Raw genomic sequence first — 21,246 nt, forward strand, 5'->3', positions numbered from 1 at the left:
TAATAGCTCGAATTTGACTAACAACAACTAGTGTATCACAAGAGTTTTGTGCTGGCTAAATGTCAAAGGTATTAGGATGAAAAGCCAAATGACTTTTAAAAAAGTTACGTTTATTTTTACAGAACACGTTTCTTTGTTTCTTGGAAAGAATATTAAAGTAAATGACAGTCTTCTAATAACTGGTATGGGTCTCTTCAGTGTGTTAAGGTTTGTGTGTACTTGTTTATGCACAGCTCTCTCAAAGTCCTGCCACTGAATTTGCTGCTGCGCTTAGGATCATTTCCTGTTGTATGATCCAGTTTCAGCCAAGCTTTAAGTGTCAGACAGATGGTGTTATTTCTGACTTTAGAATACTTTGGTATACAGAGAAGTTCATGGTCAGCTCACTAACTGCAAGATGCCAAGGTCGTGTGGCTACAAAACAAACCCAAATCATCACCCCTTCACCACCATCCTAAACATGTGGTAATGCTGATATGCTGTGTTTGGTTCTTGACAAACATGAAACTGTGCATTATGGGCAAAAATCTCCACTTTGATGGCATTTTTCCTAAAGTCTTGTGGTTTGCTCAGATGCAGTTTGCAAACCTAAACCATGCTGCCATGTTTTTGTGTTTTTTTTTATAGTCAAGCAGCTTTCTCCTGGCAATTCATCCAAATAAACCATACATGTTTGGATGGAACAAAAGCTTGTTCCATGAGCTTTAATATTTAACAATGCGAACAATGCGAGGCCTGCAGAGTCTGAGATGTAGCTCTTGGGATTTTTGCTGTTTCTTTGAGCATTTCACAATCCGGTCGTGGGGTGAATTTGTGGTGATGTCCATCCTTTGTGTTCGCACACAATTGAAGGCTTCAGACCTGCAAAATGCAAAAACTTTTACTTTAGTAAAGGTGGTCACACCATAACACTGAGAATCAGTTAATCAAGTGCTTTTCATTAGCAGCAACTGGGTGCTAGATTCCTATGTAAATGTTTTTCACCAGACTATGACATGAAAATTCAGTCAAATAAAAAATGTCACATTTGTTATTAAGAAAAGCCAATAAAGGCTTTTAAAAATAGCACATCAGTGAGTTTGCTTTTGCTTTTAACTCCAGTATATATACAAGTAGAAGCCTCTGTGTCCTGTTGTAGCATTAAAGAAATATACATGGGATTGTACTTTTAATCGTATATTTTTGTGAGCTCTATATTATAAAACATGACTACTGAAGATCATGTAAGAGTTCCAGTCAGTATACTGTGCCAAAGTTCTGTCCTGCTTGGGTGTGATCTCATTATGGCCTCATTGGCAGGCTGTTAATATACACAGTTTGCATGGGTGAATGTCAGGTCACAGCACTGAGTTAGAAAGGTTTCCTCATGCCTCTCTTTGTGGATGTTAATTGGTGCTCCAGTCAGCCGGGGGCAGCTCTCCGCCTGCTGTCCAATTGGGGAAACTGGAATTTTGGCCAGACAAGACACGGTTGTCCCTCTCTTCCTCTGTCAGTCTTTCTCATAATTAACTTGCACTCAGTCGTTACTTCAAATAGACAATTTGGCATTAAAGTGATGAAGACAGAGAAGGACAGACTGTGTCGGAGAGCAGGACAGAGAAGAATGGTGAGGCTGCATTTTAAAATGTGATAATAAGTTGGCAGTAATGTTACAGTTCTGAATGTCTCTTCAGCTTCAATCATTTTTTTCTATTAAGCACTGATTTATTTCAATCTGAATAAGAAATGACTTGAATCTGTTTGGAGAAAAAGTAAAGATATTACATTTTTATTCATTTTGAACACTTTGAAAAGTATTGTTAGTAGGGATGGGTATTGATAAGATTTTCACGATTCCGATTCCATTTTCGATTCTGTTTAATGATTCGATTCTTTATCAATTCTCTTATCGATTCTTTTTAAAAAGGAGAACTCTAAGGTTGATTAGCTTGGAACTTTGTTTTACATCTTCTCTTTGAACAAGATAGAAATTTAGGAGTAACATGGCCTTACAAACCCAACAGTGAGATCTTAAGAGATCCACAGCCTACGGCTCTTCAATGGGGTGTCACAGGGCCCCCAGGGAGAAAAATTGTAGCAATAACAAAGTATAACATAAATTATTCTGTAGCAATTACACAAGAATATCCAGTAATGTCCCTGCCTACAATTAAACACATTCACTTACCAAAAATCGGGGGCATCTGCTGTGGCAAATGGGTGCAAGCCTTTGACCACAAACTCAGTCACTGCTCGGTGACATTCGTCTATCCTGCCTGAAAGGAGACGCTACCGGCAGACTGGAGCGAGAACTGCCAGCATCTGAGCCAGACTGTCTCTCTCATCATGGTCACCTAAATGCACAGTAATGGCAGGTTATATAAGGCAGATCGCACTAACATAATATGCACTGTTAGTTGATTATTTACCTGCCGCATTAACGGGAGAGGACGTGCAAACGTTACCGCTGCTGCTGGGTTGAGATTCACGAGTCCGGAGAGAATTAAAAACACGACATTCATTTAAGGTCATCACGTGTTTTGTGAGCAAATGCTTTTGCATATTCGTAGTGTTTCCTCCCTTAAATGAAATATCTACTTTTCAAGTATTGCAAGTTTCCCTGTTGTCATCCGTTCTCGTAAAGTATAACCAAACTTTTGAGCGTTTGAGCCGCCATGTTTCCTGCCAAGTAAATGACGCTCCGCAACGTGGTGACGTCATTCGGGGCGACTGGAATCGATAAGGGAATCGTTTGCAAAAATGGCAAACAACTCCAAGGAATTGAAACAGTGGGAACCGGTTCTCAACAACAACTACATCCGACACTGTGCATTGTGCTTGGTGATGTAAGGCTTGGATGCGATGCCATCTTGGAGGGCTGTAGTGACTGACGCTACAGGAAAGTTGGTAACCTCTGCGCACTGTGCCTCAGCATGTTCATTGATTTTACATGGCCTCCCACTTCATGGCTGTCATTCCCACTTGCTTCCACTTATAGCACCACTAACAGCTGACAGTGGAATATTTAGAAGTGAGGAAATCTCATGACTGGGCTTTTTGCACATGGCATCTTATCACGGTAGCACACTGGAATTCACTGAGCTCTTGAGACTGACCAACAAGTTCACAAATGTTTGTATAAACAGTCTGGTTGTGTAGCTGCTTGACTTTATACACCTGAGGCTTTATACATCTGCATACGTAAGAACAGCAAAATTTATACAAAAGGTTTTTGCTACCCAAAATTTTATGCTTTGACTTGTTTGTGCTTCCAGTAGTAACTACGGGCCAATTATGTTTTAGCAGGCTTTAGTTACAAGCATATGTACACTTTGGGTTGAGAGCAGAGGACATATTGAATTTGGCTAAATTCAATCTCAGAACTATAAAATAGCAGTCCCCAACCCCCGGGCCACAGACCGGTGCTGGTCCATGAGTCGTTTGGTACCGGGCCGTGAGAATTGAGGCTCGGGTGTGAAGTGCATGGTTTTCAGGGTTTTTATCAGTTTTTATCATTATTTTTTTAATTGTTTTTTTTTTCATTAACTCGGTTTCCCATATGCTATCAATAAATCTTTTTTAATACTGTTTTTATTTTGTTGTATTTACCTGCGACACCTGCGACACCTTAAAGGCCGGTCCAAATACTGTTGGACATAAACCGATCCGTGGCACAAAAAAGGTTGGAGACCGCTGCTTTAAAATACAAGATATTTAAAATACTATTTCAAATGCATCTGAATTCATACATAAAAGATAGTGGAAAAGAAACCAATACTTTGATAACCATGTCGTATTGAATACTCAAAAAATTATTAGTTGCCTTGGAACATAAGTCAACAGACTGCATCATGAGGTCCCAAACTGATAATAAATGCGTTATCTTCAGAGGACGTGATGTATGGTTAACTTCCTCAGTACAACTAGACTTGGCAGACATCTGTCCAAAGTCAGTCCAATATAAACCTGCAGGATTTTAATGCTTTCCTATTTGAAATTACTCTTACAGCTGAGGACAGAATTATTCACCCTATGATTTTTTTTATTAAGTATTTCCAAAGGAATTCATTTTTTAACACAGCCTTTCCAAACATCCTGGTTTCATTTTTGGATGCTTACATTATTTCACTTGCATGCACACAGAAACAATATCATTTCACAAAAAACAAAAACTACCAGGATTAAAACTATTAATCTCTCAATGGTACAGTAATAGTTTTTTCTGTATTCTTTCTGTACAGCCTGTAGTTTGTTTGTTGTAGTTTAAAAATGTCTCACAAAAAGTCTCATATACGTGTCCTGAGCAATACCAGCCTATTCTACTTTGAGAATTTCTCAGGCTTCTCCAGATTTGGTTGTCTTCTGGCATGAACATGGGTCTTCAGTTCACCCCACAGATTTTCAGTGGGATTAAAGTTAGGCCTTGCATTCTTACTTTGAGGTCGTTCTTAACCAGTAGCAGCACAGGTTTTGGGTCATTGTTGCATTGGAAGAGAAAGTGATGACCCAAAACCAGCTTTGCTGCTCACTGCTTGAGTTTTTCTTTCAAAGTCTTCACATATATCCTTCTTCACAGTCCTTCCACCTTGATAAAATTGCCCAGTTCCAAATAAACTGAAGCTACTCCCACCACCATGTTTTAGTCCCAGGTGTTCTTTGGGTTTCTCATCTCATCTGACCAGTAAACATAATCTTCTCCAAGCTGTCCTTAGTATACTTCAGACTGGCTTTAAGGTGTCTTCTGTAGAAGTGGACTTTTTCTTGATCAGCGACCTTGCGGTCCATTCTTGTGCAGGGTTCTAGTGATTGTTTTCTTTGAGACTTCATTTACCGGCTTGCGCAGGTCATTCACCACTAGTGATGGGATTTCCGACTCTTTTTAGTGAACCGGCTCTTTTGGCTCGACTCACTAAAAAGAGCCGGCTCTTTCGGCTCCCAACCGGCTCTTCAGGTTGTTTTGTTGCTTTAATTAATTTATTATTAACAATAATATAAAATTATGCACAAAAGGAATTACTAATGTAAAAAAAAGTTTATTTATATATGTTTATATATAAATATATGCAGTGGCCTCTTGAGACAAAGCACGTACAAACTCCAAAACACATTTCTAGCTTTAACTGAACTTCCAAAACAGAGCTACCTGGATCACTGAAATTACACAATTGAAAGCATATGTGCATGGTTTGTGTATTTATACACAAGCACTCATATATATTCAAATAATTTTAAAAAAATGTTCATTTACCTGTTACTACCACACACCAAATCCGGTCGTTGGTAATTCCTGGTTTGTGTAGCCACTATAACAAAAGCTCAACACTGCGCCTAGCATCCTGGAGCACTTCTGTTGTCTTTTGTACGTGTTTTAAAGTTTTTAGACATTTATTTATTCACTCCACATAAAATGTAATAAATAAATCATATAATACAAAAACCAATTTTTCACATTTCAGCTTTTAACAATTTAAATTTTCAGCTTTTTCCTTTTAAACAAATTTAAAGTGAAACAACACAAAACACTGCAAACCACAACACAATTAAATATAAATTATAATATGAAAACAAAAAGAAGATGCATATTCTCTGTCATATGGGGCTGCATGAATAAACTTTCTGAATCCTTTATCATCTGCAACTGAAAATAGTTGTGGATGATTACTATACCTTTCTAATGTGACATTGTTGTCCCTGGCACCCTGGCTGAGTGTAACCACCGCCCCACTGCCCAGCGCAAAGCGCAAGGCTCGCGTGTGGAGTGAAGCGGAAAAAAGTGCGAGAGAAAGGGTGAGAGAAAGAAAATAAAACCCATAAGGAGCCGGCTCGCGTCATTCACGTCAAAGATATGGCTCTAAGAGAGTTTCGTTTGCGACCGACGCATCACTATTCATCACTGTGACAGTACTTGTTCTATCTGTATGGCGCTCTTTGTATTTCTTGATGACACTTCTTACTCCAGTTCTTAACAGTTGAAAATGCCATGAAAGCTTTGTATATCCATCTCCTGCTTTGTCAGCATCAATAATAATTTTTCTCAAATTTAGACTGACTTCTTTTGTTTTTGGCACAATGCTTTCTGAAGTGACAGCTCAAACCTTTGCTGAAGTTTTAATATGTTTAAAGCTGTTGTGTTGAAAATCCCTTGTGCTCAGTGTTTCCTTTTATGCTCAGGAATTGCAACGTTTTGAGTGATCAATGCACGAACCTTGACTGAGAGCAGAGCCAGGAGCACAGTACTAATCATGTCTGCTCTTTTTGTTCTTTGCCAGAACAAGAAACACAAAACATAATGTTCAGAGCTTTTGAAGCACATGTTGTTGTGATACTTAGTCATATTAGAGTTTAATCACGTGTAATTTTCATTTGTTATACACCTCAAACATACATGAAGAAACAGAAGACACTGAGATAGTCACCTCATGGTCGTAGATTTGGTGTTCACAGTCTCTGTCTTTGAATAGTTCTACTCTTATTTTAGTATTTTCATTTTTAATTGTTAGTTTTTGACTCCTGCTTCTTCTATTGTTCCACTGATTTTGAGCATTAGTCTTTGTTGGATTATTTGAGTTATGGTTCCTGTTTGGTTTATGTGGAGTTTAGATTGTCTCACTGTTCAATATTTAGAACTAAATTCCTGGTTTTTATTTAGCCTCAGTTCCTATTTTAAGTTTTCTTCTTCTTCTGTGTTTAGTTCAGAGGTCACTGTATTTTAATTGCTACTGTGCGTTTTGTAGTTACCTGAATTAAAAAGGAAGTAAATGGTTGTATCATCTGTTGGGTTTCTTTCCAAAGTGAGCACTTTGCATAAAAGTAATTTCTACTTCCTCTTGTTTTTTCCTTTCTGACTTTCTCGTGCAGAGACTCAAGTAGGTGCACTGGCACTGATAGACACATCTAGGTTGCAGGGATGACCCCTTTGCCCACATTTGTCCTCATTTTGCTTTTTGATTAATCAAATCGATGTTGCATTTACCCATGGCTGACTGACAGCTTACCAATAGGCTGAGGGTGTAGTCAAATCATGGATGGCACCAAAGCTTGATTCAGGGATAAAGGGATGAAGAGAGGTTGGGGGTGGGTAATAAAGCCTCAAAATCATATCTATTTATTTTAAGTAAATGTCAGATAATTACATTAATGTATATTAATGATGATACTAAAAAAAATACTGAACAAGATTTTATCAATGCTTGGAGCTTACAAGAAGCAGCATTTATAAGTTTAAGTAAACAAAGAACATTTTTCATCCTTCCCTTCCAGTGGGCTGCTGTCATTCATGACACACTACCTAATAAAAGTGTGAATTTTATTACTATAAGGTGCCTGCAGCAGCAGCAGCACAAAAGTAGTGTTTCTCTGTGTAAAATACCAGCATAACAAGTTTAAATATCTCAAGTAACTTACTGTTTCGTAATAAAACTAAAACCTTTTCCTCTCCTGGGTGGTCTATCTTGAGTTGAGCTTTTGAACAACTTGCTTAAAACGCTTGTTTCCAAAATCTAACTGCATCAGTAATTTTCATCCACTACTCCTGACACACGTGTGGAGCTACCGAGTGCGAAGCTTATGGAGTCATTTGTTTACTTCTGGGTCGCACATCACCAGCTGCTAACGTGTCCTCCTTCAAAGCCAGATTGTGTTTTTGCCTCAAGCAGTGAAACTAGTTTGCTTCAGCTGGAACGATTTTCTTGCACACTTTTCAAAGCACTGTGTTTTGTTGGAAGTTGTTGAAATAGTTTCCTTTTCAATAAAGCTTCAGTGGAGGTTCATGTCTCATTGTTGCACGCACTAAGGAAAAGTAAATGCATGGTGTCGCCATATCATTGATATCATGGTATGGCACTCCGTCAGGCAAGAATTTACACCTGTATTATCGTGGATGATAGGCTATAGCACAGCCCAAGAGAGACCAAAGTTATTGTGGGTGAATCAAGGATAGAAATGTCAAGATGGGAACAGTTTGTTTTCTAGGTGTGACAGTGAGGTCAACACAAAACGTATTTTATGATCCACAAAGGTTTGCAGGTTTTGTAAAAGGTTATAGTTTCCCAATGTTCTCGCTTCCTGTCTTTGCCCTTTAACATCCTCACACACAGAAATAAGACCTGGCAAGGATCCACTGATAAACCACCATAAATAAGCTTTTATAGGAAATAACACGGGCCTATATGACGAGTCTGGCATTCATAATCAAAACCCGTATGAAGGTGACTGTGAATCCAGGCTAAATGTTGCCACAAATAAAAATCACTTGGCAACATACACTTTTCAATCACCGCTAAAAAACTACAAGTGTACTTGGACCTTGAAAAGGGTGCTCTGAAAACTTCATGTGGGCTTTTTATAAAAACTGGCAAGGGTTATGCTGGAATGGCAGAGTGCAGTTTTATTTATATTAAATGCTGTATGCTGTAAATGCTACTTTTTAAAAAGAAAAATGAGGCAGCAGAGTTTACTGAAGTTATATTTAAAACATAAATGTAACATAAATGTAACCACGATGGTGTTCGTGCCTTGTTAACATGTGCAATGCAATTACAGTGAATATGTAAAATGTTTTCTTTTTCTATATATATATTTTTTACTATTCTTCTCACCTTCTGCTGATGTTTATATTTTAATGCATCTAAAAAATTAGGATGCATCATTTCACTTTGCAGCATATAAAGACCATGAAGACCTCGCTCCAGCTACAAGAACAGCAGGAAGTCCTACAACAGATGGCACCCCCCCCCCAAACCCCAGCCCGAGTTTTGATCAGCATCATGGGATCATAGAGTTGGTGTGAGATTACGGTAAGTGATAGCCTTAATCCAAAATAAGTGTGGTATTTATACAGAGCTAAAACAGCTTAAAAGCAGGCGAGATGGAAATCAGTGTGCAAGATAAAACAGGAAGTGGCAGACAACATAGTCTGTGCAGAAACATTTATGTTTCACAGTATCCCAGTCTATTCATAAACAGAACGACAGAAAATCACATCCTTCTCTGTCACTAACAAAAGTAAAAGAGTTCAAATGGTCTGTGAAGAGGATTTGCCTTCCCAGTACATTTGTCCATGGTGCCAAACCATAATCATATAACTCCAGCGTCAGGTAAGGTAAGAGGTAGCAATTACACCTATTATATTAGGCCATGCCAACAAACAGGCTAATATGTTGGCCTTGTGGCCTTCATCAGAGCACTGCTACTCATCACCTTTGGGTATTTGACACAAAAGTAAACAGCTCTCTCTAAAGAGGCAATCAGGGAAATTAAGCAGTGGAATGCAAGACATTTTTTTAATTTCAAATGAAAAGGATTTTTGTATTCAGATTTGTAACAAGCCTCTTCTGTGGCAGATATTTTGACTTGTCCCAGTAGTGATGATTAATCATGGGAGGTTCTGCTTTTGTGTCTGATTTACTGGCTTCCTATGACACAGCACAAAGGAATACTGGCATTCATTCATAATTATTCTTATTCTTATTTATGATTGCGCATGCTGAAGATGTGGGAACTTCCAGTATTTGAAATGTGGCCAGTGTAGTGATATGGTCCAAGCTGTTTGTACATTTATGAACATAAAAGTAAGATGAAAAAGAAAGATATTTCAATAATTTTGGCTGTAACGTGTGTTTCCTTCCATTTTAATGTATAGAAATGATACCCCTCTGGCATTTAATCCTTTTTTTCTTGTTGATGTAAATTGGTTTTAAAAATACCTGCCAGTTAGAGCAGTTACCGGACCAGTTTATGTCTGACAATATTTTCACGGAACGGCCTTTAAGGTGTTGCGGATAAATACGACAAAATAAAACCAGCACTAGTACCAAAAAAAAGAAGATTTATTCATAACACATGGGAAAAGACCCAGGGAAACCGAGGTAATGATGAAAATGATAAAAAATTACACTAAAAACGATTTTTAAAAACCCCTGAAAACCAGAAATTTTAATCGATCCTCAACTCTTGGGGCCCGTTGTCAAGCAACTCACGGACCAGTAACGGTCTGTTCCCCTGGGGTTGGGGACCGCTGAGTTAGAGGACATGATGGGTCCCAGGGTATGCCCCAGGGATCCATATTAGCACCACCACTTTTCCATATATACATGATTTTCATGATCATTTATCAATTGCCGTATCCCTTTTTAAAAGGCAAATCCAACATCAATCTGATGGTAAAGCTTTAACATTTAATATTCCCAAGACCAAAAACTGCTCAAAGTGCTGAAATAATTACAACAAACTTTCAACATAAACTCATGAACTCAAAGTACAAAGCATGAAACTCTCGCAAGGATGAAACCAGGAACTTAATAACCAGGAGATTTAGGAGCTAAACATGAAAGAGAGAAAACACAGCATGTGGGTGGATCCCCACAAGAAGAAAACTAAGGAATAAACCAGGAATAAACTGAAACCGGGAACAGACTACATATGAAACCAGAACCAGGAATATAATGAAAACAAACCAATGACTGCAGATAAAGATACAAACTCAAACTACCGGGTCAACGACCCAGGAACCAATCACTGTGAGTGCTCTTTAAGTTTGCACTGTAATTAAGTTGAATGTGGCCTGAATGTTGTGTTCAGTAGTCTGTAATTGTGCAAGTATTTATTCCTTTAATTATTATTAAAGCAAGAATATAATAAAACTTTACAGACTGGTGTTAGGACCTCACCTAGTTGTGTATAATTCAAAGTCACTATTTATTTTCCATTTTTCTTGGCCAGGAATAAATGCGAAGAAGAACAGTGATGTTGGTATTTGTTTGTTTTAACAGTTGTTAAGGCCGAGCATCGATTATATGGAAATTAAGATTTGTTCAAGTGTTGTTAATTTGTTCTAAAACTTAACAGGACAGGACATTGTTAATGAAACCTGATCTATACTGTAATAAATCAACATATTGGTGGCGGAAAAGGTCTGAGACAGCAGTTATGGGTATTTGAAGATGGTGTAATAACACCACTGCTGGAGTTTTCATGCTTCCTGTTTAGAGAACAACAAATGATTGAAAAGCTAAATAAAAAGAGAAAACTCATTATGGCAGAAGCACGTGCTGTATGCATGTCTGTGGCAGAAATCTTGGAAATGAGTTTGTTTGTTCACGTGCAGCAGAGAAGCCAGTTATTACCTTCCTTTCATCTCCTCCTATTTTTTCAAGGCAGCAGACAAAATAAAGAACAAGTTGGCATTCAGCCTTCTGAACAAGAACGCATCCTTAGGGTTAGAAGTTACAGGAAATTGAGGTGTGAAAATGGGCCTTGATGATGACGGGCCGCACGTGAGCCATTACATGGATCTGTGACTCAAACTCGAGTGACATACGAGGACACCGCAATAAATAAGCTTTTATTTGTTTTCCTGATGCTCCTGCAACGTGCGTGCCACATCTTCCAGTTGCTTCACGATGGTAATAGCTTCTCTTTGCTCCATTGACGAAAACAGAATTCAGTTAATGAGATGCAGGAATTAAAAGTCAGCTGGGAAAACGCATTTAGCAGCTAAAATAGAGCAGATTCAGTTTATCTGCAGTGACATCAGTCACTGGGAACCCTCATTCATCCCACATCACTAATGCCATCGCTTTTTCTTCATAACTTGCACAGCTGTGTTTTTGCAGTCATTTATTGTAAATTAAATATATTAGAGAAGTATTCTTAAAAGCACCTTTAACTATGTTTCTGTCCACACAAACCTGCACACAAAATGCTCAGCATCAACCCCGGCACTCTTCCTTGTCCTCTTTCCTGGTTGTGCTTTGATAGCTAACAAATGGAACAATTATGTGCTTGACGGGTTTGATGTCACAAGTTTTGAACATCTGCAGCTCACGTGGCACATGCTCAGAGCCATTGTTGGTGAAAATGTTGTTGTTCATTTGATTTGCTTTGTGAATCGCTTTGGACACAACTGAAAAGGGGAATGCATCTTTTTTCAAGGATGCATCCTTCCCTTGAAAAAGGAAAAGCAAATTCAGTCAGTCTCAACAACTCTACATGATCCAGCTCCACAAACCAAGTGCACCAAATGATCTCCAAGCTACTCAGTGCCTCCCATGGGTTGCACAGAGAGAGAAAAAGCAGCAGTTAAGCAGAGGTAAGCAATGTTGCCTTGATGTCTTGCCAATGAGCAAGCTACATCACCACTGCCGAATATGCAGAGAGAGGTAAAATGTAGGCAAAGCAGTGCTACGCACCTGTTCTAAGTAATCAAAGACATGTCTCTGCTACTTCAGGGCTACCATCACCCACACAGTCCATATAAGTCAGCAATATGTCGCTGTGCTGTTCCTGATGGCACCATGATTTACTGACTACGTTTCTCTGTAATGCTGACATCGTGCCAATGGTTTTATGTCATTCTGCCACTAGAGCATAACCTCCTGTCCTTTTCCAAGGCAACATTTTTGGAAGATACATGCACACACGTGCTATTCATACTGAAGCGCCTCTCAGGTAGATGCAGTACACCACAATACCTGCTGTCTCTGCCATGGCCACTTAGCCTGGAGCTAGCCAAGGCCACAACAGCACGTCCTCACCTTTTACCATATTTTCACAATTGGGCTTCTGCAGAATCCTGGTGTGGCAGATAATGGCTCAGTGCAATATGCGGCTCCATACGCCTTAGCATGGGCTCTTTGCACTATTCCTTCAGAGTGCCAGAAAAGTAAGGATGCTTACCTTCTGAGCACAGCCAGACATCAGCCTTGGAAAAACACAGATGCTCAATTTAAAAGGAACTGCTGCCATGGCACTGCCACAGACACCTGCTTTAGAGTCGTCTCCTCCTTCTGAGTCGCAGAGAAAGAGCCCGAAGGAGATAAAGTTTCTTTCAGGAGACTCGCTGTGAGTGCTGTTGTAGCTCACTTGGTTGAGAAGGTAGTACGTATGCCAAAAGGCTGCAGTGCTCAAGGTTTTTCTCATTCTCCCTGCATGTGCTTTGTGTTCTTTCTACATTGTGAAGTTTAAAAAAAGAAAAGGTTGCATGTATCTGCAGTGGTCCTGGAGCTTTGTCCCCGTGTAACCGAGTTCTTTTGCATTTTGAATCCTTTTGTATCATCATTGTTTTTACCTTTTAATGAACACTACGTTGAGTTTTTATTCCTGTTTGTTTTCGTGATTATTCCAGGTTTCTTAAATGCATTTCAGAATTATAGTTATTGTTAGATATGGAATTTGGTTCCCTGTATTTTCCTTGAATTTCGGTTTACAGGCACTCCACAGTGGTTTCTTGCCTTTGTGGGGGATTTTTCTGCATTCTTTTATTTCTTGTTTTACGTGGTTGGTTTGTGCCTCGTCTGCCTTGTTCTGAGTTTTACATCCTGTCTATTGATTGCATTCATTCTGTACCTCTCCTTTGTTCTTTGTCAAAGCTTCTGCATACCACCTCTTTGTTCCTCCTTCGTTCTGCCTGTTGGATTTTTTTTGTTTTGCAGTTTGTTTCCTTCTGTATTTTTTTCTTTTTTGTACTTTGGGCTCCTGTATACAGTCGTAACATAACATTGTATTTTCTGTTTTTGCCTAATCTACTTCATGACAAATATTGCTTCATGTTAAAATCTCAACATGATACAAAAAATTAAGTACACTCCAACATTCCTGTAAAAGACATTTCCACCGATGATGTTGATAACAAATGCAACACATGCTTGATTAAGCTGACGTAGCAAATCTTTCCATTTTTAGTTCTGAATACATTTTTTTGCTGGTGTTGTTTACATGTTTTCCTGAGCTGTTCAGGCTGCTGTTATTGTTTTTCATTTGCTCTTCTCCATTTGTTCTCATTTACTGCACATGATTGCATCAATGTTTATTGCAGCCATTAGTCTGAAACCCTAGCGTCAATAACCGGTGTATGGGGAGTGTGATTGCATTAGTGCGGCTGGATCAATAGTTTCTGGAATACTGCAGAACCCCAGAAGAGGCGAGGTAGCCCTGATTCTCACACTAATAATGAGAGAGTGACCTTCATAGTTTGAGTTTTGATCATTTTTATGAGCTCAGACTGACCTCATTCTATGTGATGGGATCTTCTGACCCCCTTTTTTCATTAAGTTGGTTCCACTTAATAGGAGTGAGGTGTACGATATGTGGTAAAAGGGAATGGGCATTGTTCTTTATGGCTGCTGTATTGAGATACCACTCCTCTCTCTGTTTTGTCTCTGGGTGTCTCGCTCTCACTTTACCTCCGAGCTTGTGCTGAATAACTCAGCAGTGGTGGCTGATAGGCTGGTGGCCTTATGTTATTTCAAGCTGCAAATTATTAAATGCACTGATGCTACAAACTGACACCTAGTTGACCCCATTTCTACACTGATGTGTTGGTATCACATGAAGGCCTTTGGCAGCAAACAAAGAATAAATAACCTGACTTATCACACTACAGGCATGTATCATAGTGCACACACGAAACCTGCACAGTCTTCATTATGTAAGTGAACTTGGTCAGTTGGATAAGTTCATACAAACACATTATTCATGCTCTACAAAGTCCTGGAAATAGCCTCATTACAGAGGACAGGCCTTGCATAACAGACTTCAGTTCTGTACAAAACATACAGTTTAAAAGAGGTTTTTAAATGTCAATTCTTCATCAAATGAACCGTTGTATTATACTTTTTATTTATGTTTATGTAGCTGCTGTTGCACAGTGTTTGTACAGGTTTGAGATCCAATATGATGCTTTGCAATGTGTTGCTCCTTAAAGCCTCTAAAATTTCTTCTCTGCATCCAGAATAAACTATTGAGAAATGACCATGGTAATAACCCTTAAAAAAAAGGTGTGGTGCGTAATATGTAAATAAAGAAAGAACGCAGTGGTTATTTTAGTCAGAACAGAACATTAACAAAAACATGGGACGACTAATTAGGTCAGTTGGCAAAAGGTGAGTAACATGATTGGGTATAAAAACAGCATCTTAGAGAGGCATAGTTTCTCAAAAGTAAAGGTGGGCAGAGGTTTACCAATTTGAACAAAAATGCATCTACAAATCGTGGAACAATTCAGAACAAGAAACAAAACAGGACTGAAACTGCTCTTTTAAAAGTTTTTAATGACCTTTTAACATTTACTGACTTGGGAGATTCTGCCACTATTAGACCTCAGTGCTGCCTTTGGTGCCGTAGCTCATAGGATTCTTACCTCTCGGCTGATCACTGTGTCGGAATCAGAAGCACTGCACTGGAATGGTTTAAAGTTAGATTGGGGGATACGTCATCCTCAAAAACCTCACTTTCTTGTGGGGTGCTCCAGGGGTCCATTCTTGCCCAGTCCTTTTTTCAATTTATATGCTCCCTATGGACTCAGTTTTTTATTTTTTATTTTAAATGCGGCATCTCGTTTCAGACAACTCACAGATTTACCACTGAAACAGAAAACAGAGGTCATTGTGCTGTCCCTGTGGCCACTACAACTTTGGCCCTTTAGAAGGAAGCCCCCTAAGTTTTGACACCACAGATCAATGCTGTAATCAAGACCAGTTTCTTTCCAACTACTTGGAAAAGTGAAGCCATTGCTCTGTTTTAGAGACTTTGAGAGAGCTATCCATGCCTTCATTTCATCTCGTCTTGACTTTTGTAATAGTCTTTACTCAGGTGTCAGTCTGTCATCAGTTAGCCGACTGCAGCTGGTCCAAAACTGAGGTCTGCAGATCAAGTGCTGGTAGCTGTCCTGAGGTCCAGATTAAAGCACAGAGGACATCAAGCCTTTGCTGTGACTGCTCTTACACTGTGGAACAAATTGCTCCTTCACATCAGCACCTCCCCAACATTAGACTCTTTCAAAACCTGTCTGAAAACCCCTCTTTTATTCCTTGGCATTTAAATCAGAATCACTTTTATTTCTTATTTCTTACTCAAATCTTTCCGCATTTTATGCTTCTTTTCTTAAATGTTATCATGTCTTCCTATCTTTTTATCTCTTTAGATTATCATAAATGTACAGCACCTTGGTCAACAGTCGTTGTTTTAAATGTGCTATATAAATAAATTTGACTTTGACATAAAATGACAAAAACTGAATATCTTATCATCTAGAGCAGCAGCGAATCTATGGTCAGAGTTTCTGGGATGCTCAGCTTCCAGTCATAATGCCAGCACACAGTGCCTTGCAATTAATATATCAGGAATATGCTACTTGTAGTCAACTCTTTTCACATTTGCAAACCTCATTTCAGTTGGATAACATACTTTGCTACCTTCAAAAGCAAATTAAATAGTTGGATGACCTAGTTGAGTGTCCAAAATAATTCAGAATGAATAATTACAGATTTTAATATAATACACCAGTTTTAGGGTGGACACTTTAGCTATCAAATTTGTGCAAAGGCTCAATCATGTTGACCACAGTTTTCAAAATAAGTTAAATAACAGTTTGTAAAAGAAAGAGGAAACATGCACAGCATTGTTTCAGTCTTTTAAACACACAGAGGAAGAAGGATTAGTCAGTAAAGAAAGGGGAAAAATCGCACTGCCACACCATACACAAGCAAACTGGTCAGACAGCTGCTTAAATTAAATTAATAAAGTTTTTTCTGCCTGTCACATTAATATAGTCACAGCCATCTTGTTTACCCCATGTTTATTGATATGAATCCGGTTAAACGCTACAATTCATATCAATAAACATGTTCTTTACGTTCTGCTGGACATAGACAGGTGTCATCCTCTGGTCTTACCCTCACCTGGATCTGGAGCTGTACTGTAAACAAACAACGAAGCCCAGAACAGGAATAGAAAACTTTCACAAACTGAAATAATATTTGATTTTTTTTATTTTCCCAACTAGCAATGTAGCAGCAGACTATTTGGCAAATATAACATTAGAGGACGATGCCAAAATAATACTGAAATACATCATCATTACTAATATTACCATAGGTATTTTTAGGGGTGCTGTGATGGAAAAACATTTGAGATCCAAAGAAGAAGCAAACCAGAGTTAATCTTAAACTATCTTCTGACTCCATATGTTTCATCTCCAGACGTTCAGCTGTAAGTTACATGAGGCTGGGTCTGTTCCTCTCTTTGTAGAGATGAGAAGCAACCAGTTGTACCACTGGACGGCCTCCTAAATGAGACCATTGTATCCTCATGTATCTTCATATTACACACCTGTGTCTTGAACTTTGATCTAAGAAATCACATCCCTATAAGTACCTAGCTTGCCCTGATACACAGAAGTCTTTGTGTTCGTGTTACTCTGTAGACTTTAAGAAATCTCGAGTACCACAGACGCAGGACTCGGACAAACAGCTGTGTGTGCCTCTGAACTGCAATTTGAATCTGCTTCCATGCTCATACTATACTATAGTGTGCACTTTCTTCTTTATTAGAACCTTCATTTGAACCTCTGAAAGTGACGCATGAATAGAAGTCTCTCAGTTCAGAGGGAGACGACAATCTCATCTATGTTTGAATAATTAAACTTTAGAATAATTTAAATGTTTCCTGTGGAAGCTTTTTCCTGCCACTGAAAAAAAGACCTTTTTGCCACACAGAAATTTGAGGTTATTCGTTTTGGGGCTGGGTATCTTCAGCTTTTGAGCTGGATATCTGAAGATTTCAGCTCACTCAGAATTTTGAGATACATAACCTGAAAGTTTGAGATGAATCTAAATTTCGAGTTAGGTCTACCGTGCAATTTTCTCTCCCATTTTTTTCCTTCCTAATTGGTGATAACTTTCATCTTTGAGATCCTCCGCATGAGGACATTTTAAATCAGCAGTTTTCATCTGTACCCTAAACCAACACGAAACACAACTTGAAATCATATCACAGAACATTTACGGGCTTTTGTTACATTTTATGGTCATTATGAAAACTAATTTAACTAACTGGGTGGTTTAACTACACAGTCAGTGGTGGATGGAGAGCAGGTGGACTCTCTCTCCTGATCTCACCAACAAGTGATTTTATTATATTCTTCTGACATGAAACTTGTACTAAGGGTCTTCAGTCTGGCAAAAGCAGGCAACATTTCACATGTGGCGTCATGTTTCCCTTTTCAAGGTACAACTTGATCAGATTTCATTGTCCTGCACACAGTAATATTTGTGGCTAAACACGGTTAACTAACACATACATTTATACTGCCCTATGTTTTCGCTGTTCAGCCTTTTGATGAATTAGTATTGTATATATCAGTCTAACCAGTTGGCATCTGATTTATGCAATTAATTCTTCTGCCAAGACTGTAGTAGTGACAATAAACTGTGTACCCAATGGAGCATATCTGCTGGATAGAAAATTTAAAAACGAGGTGAGGTAAAAATGCCACTGCATGTTGGAGCTACTGACAAGGATCATTAAAAAAAATAATAACACGGTTTAACGGTGGGAATATGTGTTAGTGCTTAAAGAGTTCTCGTGTTTTACCTTCAGAGTGTCAGCTGACGAACTGGCAGAAAAGGCCTCATATGGTTCATTAGCAGCAAGTTCACTGTGGTCAGAATCCAATGTGGGTCCATCTGCTTTCCATCCATCGAGTCTTTTGGCCCTGTAGTTTCTACACCACTAACAATCTGCTGTGTAACGGACTGTTTACAAAGTGTGCTCTGTAGGTTCACAAGGATTTACAGTTTTACTAAGGAAACACTGATGTATCAGGTGAGCATGTAATTAAAAGCTTTTTGGCCAGCTGGAGAATCAAAAGAAGCGGTGAATACAGCGTCCGCATACTGCCACTAAGTCGATATTGCAAACTTAGTAACAAACAGTTGTTTATTTACAGATCCAGAAGTTACAAAGCAGCGTTTTAAATTAATACAGAGTGATGTTTCCTGCTACCCGTAAAATGAACAACTGGCATGCCGTTGAACTCTGTCTTTGGTCTCTGCCTAAAGCACATCTGTCTCAGTAGCTGCTAATTAATCCACTATGATGACAAGCTACACTGTGTCTGTTTGCTGTTTGGTGATAAGAAGGTCTCGTCTGTTACAAGAGTGTTTTTACAAAAAGCAGCTAACTACTAGGTTAAAATTTTCTCTCTTAATTTACTAGATTTCACAGCTGTGTGAAATCTGCTCGATCGGGGGCTAAACATGGTCTCACAGGAATGAAATAACAAACATACAAATACATGCTAACTCTGTACAAACATGTGGACACCCTCTAATACGACCTTTGTACAATCTCTGATTTGTTGTTCCCGCTGAAAATGCATTTACTGCATCGTGCTCTTGTACCACAGTGGTGCTGAGTGGACATGAAGGTGAGCAGTGGTCGTGTTACCTTCTGGCCTGTCCTAAAGAAATGAGATTAGGAGGCGCACGGCTAAATCGAGCCTTTTATATCCTATGCTTAAAAATAAACCCGAACAAGCAAAACAAGTAAGAAAAACTAGATGAGACGGTTTGACAGGAAGGACTATAGACAAAGTGCAGGGAGTTCTGAAAAGTACAACAGCTTCCTGAACTTGTAATACACTTATAAAATATTGAACCTCAGAACTGGGTTGAGCCAGGATAATATAATACAAAAAGGGAATAATTGCAGTCAATTTGGACAGGACTTTCTGTATGACATCATCACTAAACACATTATTCTGTACAGAGAATAAGAAAAAATATGAGAATGAGAATTGCCAAGATTAATACATTATTAATGTCTGATTATCATTTACAGCTCATAGAGACAAAAACAATGAAATCTGACTCATCTGAAGTTCAATTTCACTTCTCAAAAACAAAGCCAGAGATCTGGTGATACTGTGTCCAATCCCAGGTTCCTGCTCCACCCTCAGGGTGACTATATATCAAGTCTAATTATTTCTTTCTTTGTCTTACCTGGGTTGTGCTGCATATCCTACAAACTGTCTTCTAGACGTGATTTCAGTCCCACTGCCACAGATCTACAAAATAATGCCCCTGGCCATGCAGTCTGCATTTACAAATATTTGTTAAAGAATATGCTATTCTATAGAGTTCACTGAATTTTTGTATGCTACAATCCTGCAACAAGTCAGTTCATTCAATTTCTTAATTCCTAAATATTCCAACTGTAAGTGGTATTATTGCATAGTGGAGGCATATAGGAATCACAGCATATAAAGTTATAGAGCAGGGTTGACAACTGCTCAGGTGCTTATTGCATAAAAGTCGTCGACACGCCGCTGACTTAGTAACTGCAGAAGTCCAAACCTCCTCTGGCATCAACATCTGCACCAAAACTGTGCACTGGGAGCTTCACAGTGTAGATTAAATGCATAGGTGGCCCAGAACATTTTCCATACAGACTCTGAGTGTAATAGAGACGCAACCTCTATTTGAGTGCGAGGGCTCACTGCCTTGGCCTGCTGTCTTTTCCCTTGTTTGTCTCTTTGTGTAGTCTTTCAGGTTCCAGGTAGGCAGGGTTAATTAGTGCGACTGGGAGCACCTGGCCATCTCTCTGGAGCATTGAAGAACTAGCCACCTCAGCTCTTGCTGGCTTTTTCCTCTCCATTCAGGCAGCATCATGTTATTTGTTTGGTAGGCTACAGCCTGGTTGTTTTAGGTTTTACACTGTACAACACAATGCACACTTAATCACTCATCTAACTACTGACACACATGAAAACACTGATTAGCATACCTTATGCAGTGCTATGGTTTTCTACTTTATTTTGTTTAACTTGAGAGTTTTGGTTCAAGTTGTGTCTTTCTCATTTGAAATGGCCCTTGAGCCAGTAATTCATTTTAAAAAGGTATCCCAATCTCTTTCAACTACATCTGTGTGCTGAGTATGCGAGAAAATATTTTCTCTTTACAGTTTAGCCGCTTCCTTTTGTCAGGTGTCCAAACCCAAGAACCAGATTCAGACCGCAGAGTTTTTCAAGGTTTGTTTACAGAACTCAAGTAAATAATAAAGGGCAAGTGGGCTGTAGAGCAGGGGGCTTTTTCATCATGCAAACTCAGGAGGACTCTGTAGACAAGGAAACAGGCAGTTGGAGAGGGACAGCTGATTATGAGAATTTGTGAAGGCATATAATGAAAAATGTCTAAGGCCTTACTTGCTGTAAGGGGTTGCAGGTGGGCAGAAAGACTTCATGGAAACTTGAAGTGAATTTGGTGGAGAGTGGGCAGGTAAACACTTCTTTCCACTGTAGCGAGCCTATTCCAAAGAAGGTGCAGGTGAACTTCAAACTCCTTCCAGGTTTGCAGGAGAGAATGCAAAGCGACAGGCAGTAAACTTCCTCTCAGGATCTATACAATTATGTGTTTTTGTTTCTTGCTAGCTCAGCTATTTTTTAGTTTGAACATTTTTATGGCTCTGATCAAAAGAAAGAGAAACAGAGCA

General features: G+C 38.9%; 1 long non-coding RNA gene across 1 annotated transcript in view; it reads left to right on the forward strand.

Moving 5' to 3' along the window:
• The first annotated feature begins 1,408 nt into the window (after nucleotides 1-1,408).
• LOC102301300 overlaps nucleotides 1,409-21,246 on the forward strand; it is a 31,233-nt gene continuing 11,395 nt past the window's right edge. The window contains exons 1-2 of the long non-coding RNA XR_315688.2: nucleotides 1,409-1,606; nucleotides 8,640-8,774. This is a non-coding gene — a long non-coding RNA (uncharacterized LOC102301300). The remainder of the gene's footprint in view (nucleotides 1,607-8,639; nucleotides 8,775-21,246) is intronic.

Source organism: Haplochromis burtoni, unplaced genomic scaffold (genome assembly GCF_018398535.1).
Source record: "Haplochromis burtoni strain Fernald_Lab_line unplaced genomic scaffold, NCSU_Asbu1 Contig_5, whole genome shotgun sequence".
Classification (NCBI taxonomy): domain Eukaryota; kingdom Metazoa; phylum Chordata; class Actinopteri; order Cichliformes; family Cichlidae; genus Haplochromis; species Haplochromis burtoni.